Source organism: Hevea brasiliensis, chromosome 1, assembly GCF_030052815.1.
Source record: "Hevea brasiliensis isolate MT/VB/25A 57/8 chromosome 1, ASM3005281v1, whole genome shotgun sequence".
Lineage (NCBI taxonomy): Eukaryota > Viridiplantae > Streptophyta > Magnoliopsida > Malpighiales > Euphorbiaceae > Hevea > Hevea brasiliensis.
This window is the reverse complement of record NC_079493.1, coordinates 113,654,357-113,660,356: the sequence shown is the minus strand read 5'-3', so window position 1 is coordinate 113,660,356 and position 6,000 is coordinate 113,654,357.

Sequence of the window (6,000 nt, the reverse complement as noted above, 5' to 3'; positions counted from 1 at the left end):
ATTGCAAAGTCTCTAGCATGGCTTGAAACCAAATTTAGGTTATTGGATGTATAGTATAAGTTAAATTTATATTTAAAGTGTTTAAATATGAATTTAATTGTGAGAAATTAATTAATAGAGATTAATTAATTGATTTATATTTGATATAAATTGATTAGAAGAGGAGAAATAATGATTTTGGGTTGAGAACTCAAAATTAAAATATAAGGGTAATTTGGTCATTTCACATGGTGACATGTGGCACCATGAGATGATGACATGTGTCACCATAAGTTGGTGACACATGGCATCACATAAGTTTGCCACTTGTCTTCCTATCATACAAGGTGATCAAAGTCAAGATTAAGTCTAGCTTTGACACTTGGCTTAATGTGATTAAGTCAATTAAAAAATAAAATGCAATGTGGTGGTGACATATGACAAAGGGTTTAAGTGATTATTTGACCTAATTATAAAAGGGAGAAAAAAAAAAGAAGAAACACAGAACTCTTTCTTACCTCTCAAGTGTGGCAGCACATTGCTTCCTTCATCTCCTCTCAATTTCTTAACAATTCAAAGAGAAATCATCCATTTCCTTTGAATTAAAATTGCTAGGAATTGTTTCTAGTATCCTATACACACATATAACCTCTCTAAAAGTAAAACCCCAAATTATAATTGATTGGCAAGGCTTGAGAAGCAAAATTCGGGGCTGCCCATTGGTGATCTTAGTGTGGAGAAGCTAGAGGGACAACACTTGGGGTCCTAGGTGCTTTCTAAAAGTGCCAATTGCATCCTTAGTGCTCAAACTCCTCTTTCAAACTAGGGTTTAATTGAATTAATTTGTTAATTCACAATCTTAAATGGCAAATGAAGATCATAATACATATTAAAAGTGTTTTAATATGTAATTGAGCTTAAAATTAATTAGGCACATAAGAGATGTGGCATGATGCATGAAACCCTAGAAGAAAAATTTTAAAAGTCAATGCTCCAATACACCAATTACCATGCTTCCGCTCCTACAATGCCCACAGCATGCCATTCCAAAATGGATGATAAACCAAAATTTTTACTCCAATGTTACTCCTGCAATTAGAGGGATTATTGATGGTCAAACAGGAGGAGAATTTATTATGAAGCAAGAAGATGAAGCTTATGAGCTGTTGGAGAAAATTGCAAAGAATACTTATCATTCGAGTAGTCCAAAAGGACCAGCTCAAACTCAAAAGAGGCAAGCTGCTAGAATTTATGACCTTAATCCGTTCAACATGATTAATGCAAACTTTGATGCACTTACAAATGTTTTGACAAAGAAGATGGAAGATTTAAGTATGTTGGTCAGTTCATCATCATCATCTAAAAGCTCACAACAGATTGCCTGTGCAGAAGGAACAAGTATATTATAATCAATTAAATCATAAATCAAGTAATTATGACCAATTACATCATAATTAAGTACTATCGGGTATTTTATCAATTAATTAAGTAGATCATAATCAATTAAGTCATAAATTAAGTAAGTATGATCAATTAAAACATAATGAAGTGCAATAGGGTGTTTTACAATTAATCAAGTAGATTATAATAAATTTAGATTATAAATCATGAAACTATGATCAATTAGATCATAATAAAGTATAATAAGATATTTTATCAATTAATCAAGTAGATCATAATCAATTAGGTCATAAATCAAGTAATTATGATTAATTTAATCATAATCAAGTACAACAGGATATTTTATAAATTAATCAAGTTGATCATAATCAAGTACACTAGGTATTTTATAAATTAATCAAGTAAATCATAATCAATCATATCATAAATCAAGTATCTATGATCAATTAGATCAAAATCAAGTACAATAAGGTATTTTATAAATTAATCAAGTATATCATAATCAATTAGATCATAAATCAAGTAACTATGATTAATTACATCATAAGCAATTACAGTCAGGTATTTTATCAATTAATCAAGTAAATCGTAATTAATTAGATAATAAATCAAGTAACTATAATTAATTACATTATAATCAAGTATAATAGTGTATTTTTTAAATTAATCAAGTACATCATAATCAATTAGATCATAAATCAAGTAACTATGATCAATTAGATTTTAATCAAGTGCAATAGGGTATTTTATAAATTAATCAAGTAAATAATAAATCAAGTAGCTATAATCAATTACATCATAATCAAGTACAATAGAGTATTTTTTTTTTATTAATCAAGTAGATCATAATCAAGTAATTATAATTAATTATATCATAATCAAGTATTATGATGTATTTTATCAATTAATTAAGTATATCATAATCAAGTAGATCATAAATTAAGTAAATATGATCAATTACATCATAATTAATTTTATTAGTTAATCTATAAGATAGGAGTGAGTATTATTCGATTCATACCGAAATAATAGATTGAACTAAATTTTTTGCTTGTGAAAGGTTATGGAGTTAAAGGTTGAGATAGGTCATTATTGGTTAGATTAATAGGTTAAAGGGATGGTAGGCTTATTGATTAAAGTAAATTAATTAATCAAGTATTATCGAGTATTTTATCAATTAGTAAATTAGATCATAAATTAAGTAAATATAGTCAATTATATCATAATCAAGTACTATCGAGTGTTTTATCAATTAGTCAGTTAGATCATATCAATTAGATCATAAATCAAATAATCATAATTAATTAAATTATAATAAAGTACTATTGAGTATTTTATCAATTGATCAAGTAGATAATAGTTAACTAGAATATAAATAAAGTAACTATGATCAATTACATCGTAATTAATTAATCAATTAAATAATGATGAGCATTATACGGTTCAGATCGAAATAATCAACTAAATCGATTTAATTTGGAAATTCGGCTCTATTTTTGTAGACATTTGGCTCAACTCAATTTTGATTTTTGAATTTTTGAGTTTATTCAGGTCAATTTTAGAGACAACTTTTTTTTTTTTTTTCTTCCATCTTGTAAAAAAAAAAAAAGAAGGGAAATGGACACATAAAGAAGATGCTTGAGATGGGTTATGGAGTCTCTTACTGGATAAGGGTTATTTTGTTAGAAGTTGAGATGAGTCATTATTAGTTAGAGTAATGGTGGACTCTGATAGATTAAAGAAATGGTGAGATGTCTTTGATTGGTTGAATAATTGATGGAAAATGATTGGTTAAAGAGTTGTTGATGGCATTTGATTGGATAATCAATAATAAAAGAAAGAGAAATTGCAAAATTTAAAATTCAAATCTGAAAGTTTTATGAAGAGCTAAATAGACATTGCACATCCAAAAAGTATTTCGAATTTACTGAATTATGTCCATTTATACATTTTTGTACACAAATTTTTGTATACTTAGTCAAGGGCAAATTATAGAGTATATCTGGTGCACTAAAAAATAGTGTACCCTATACTCACATAAAAACAGTTATACAATAAAAATAGAAAGATGAGACCCATCTTTTTATTAGTGAAGGTGCCGAGTGCACCTGATAATTTGCCTAAGTTGTTGCATGAATTTCAGTCACCTAAATAATGAAATAAAGGGATATGAAAGAATCTCGAAAGCATCAACGCATGAATGACAATTAAATGATGTTATAAATGAAGAAGAAATCAACAAAGATGAGAATTTTAAGAGACAAGACGTCGCTTACAAATAAAGATGCATCTATATGAATTAAGCAACCCACGAACACAACACAAAATATCATATTTTATAGCTGTTTGCGTGGTCGTTGAAAATGGCAAATAAGTTTTCTTTTCTTTTGAAAGTGGTTCATGTAATACTTTCGAATAGAATGTAATGAAATGAATTATTTCTTTTATTTAAATTTATGTTCTTCTTCTACCCTTTTTCTTATTATCTTTGCGATTTACGGTAATTAATTATATTATCATGGAATGAAATTGATCATCCTTTTCTGTAAGTCTACCCAGCAATATTAACTTTCAATATAGGCTATAATAGATTTTCAAGGAAAGAAAAATCAATTAAATAAATTCGAGTGCTAGAAATAGGCTTGAATGAACTTGATAAAACACTAGCAATACAATTGGAAAATTAGAAGACCAGTTCCCATTACTTGTTATTCCCATTGCTGAAGTACTTATATAACTACTTTTGGCTAAGGTGATCTACTTTTTTATTTAAAAAAAAAAAACAAATAAATAAGATTTCCATACCCAATTCATCTTTTAAGTATAATTTGGTTAAGATTTAAAAAAACTATTATGTTTAGAAATATTTAAAGAAAAAAATTTCTACAGTAGGAGAAATTGTTGGTCCAGATCTTCAGTGGTGTGTTACGGCATTTGATTTTGCACTTTCTTTGGATTCTTTTGTATATGGGGTTTGATGCACAGCTTTTTGCTTCTTGTCTTATAATTTGCTTATCACAATTTTTTTTTGCTTCTTGTCTTATAATTTGTTTATCACAATTTTTTCTTAATCGATAGATAGATATATGATTCATTGATTGAATAAGGCATGAGACCCATAAAAAATGAAGATTTAATACAAATAGTCTCAACTAAATGCACCCAAGAAAATGCTCAAGATTAAACGCAGAAACCCTGAACTGTATTGGGTGCTTATCCGCATATTAGAGCCTTTTGCTAAAACGGTTTCAAATAAAAATGTAATTATTCATTTTTGTATGGTTTGGGAAATATTTCCCAAACCAGGGGAATACCGATAATACGATTGCTGGCAAAGGTTACCGATAGTCAAGGGTCGAACTTCATATTGAGTGGATCTCACTAAAATAATTTTTAAAATATTAAAATATTATTATATTTAATAAATTTAGATTTATTGTTTTAACAATTATTATAATTATTATATAATAATTAAAATTTAAATTAATAATTATTATACTTATTATTTTGATAATTACATGTTATATATGAAAAATCTAGTGTATCTATTAGTTTATTAAATTGCGAAATTGGTGATGATATTATTCATTGCAACTATAAGTGTTAAAGAGCATTTTCTGTAATAAAGAATGTAAAGACTCAATTGCGTAATCAAGTAAAAGTTGAGTTATTAAATGATAATTTGATTACATATATTGAAAGATATTTTTTATAGCGTTAATTATGAAGTGATCAAGCAATGCTTTTAGAAAATAAAAACTCTTCAAAGATAATTGTAATTTGAGCTGTAGCGGGAATTTATTATTTTATGAAATTATTTTTTACATTTTCTTTTTCTTAGTAGATAATTTATTATTATATATAATATATTTTTTAAATTAAATAAAATATATTTTTTTAACCCTACTGATTCAATTTGCTGGCTCCACCCTGCTAATAGTATGTATAGTGGTATTATGCTTTAAAAAGGAACAAAGGTGAGAATCACAAAGCTGCTTGCATACATGCCGATATTATAGCAGCTAATATCCTAGTTTTTTTCAACTTTCAACAAGTGCAGTTTTAGACCAATCCCAGTATCTTCATTAAGAGTAATAAACACTCACCCCCCTTTTTCTTAAGCACTGCTTAATTTATAGCGCTTGCAAACTGTCACAAATTATAATTTATTATTATCTTTTAAATCTTTAAAATTGCTAAGCAATAAGAAATTACTAGTGACAAGTCAGAAAAATTTTAGACCTATCGCACATGTAGCGCTGCTAATCATATCCCTTGGGAGCTCTTTGGTTAATGGTTAGCAAGATTGTTCTTTGATCTAATATAAACAATAGTGATGATAACATCAGAAATTAGTTGTCTAATATAATCATGTCTTAAAGCAATATGTCTAGACCTGCGATTATAAATCTTGCTAAATGCTCTAAATATAATAGCTTCACTATCATAGTGCAAAGAGATTGACGACATCAATTGTGGTCACAACTTTATACCTAGTGATAAATTATTTAGTCATTCTGCTTATTTACTTACTACTGTTAAAGCATTAAACCCAGATTCCATTATGAAATCAACAATACATGTCTGTCTCTTATAAGCCCATGCGATAGCTCATCCACT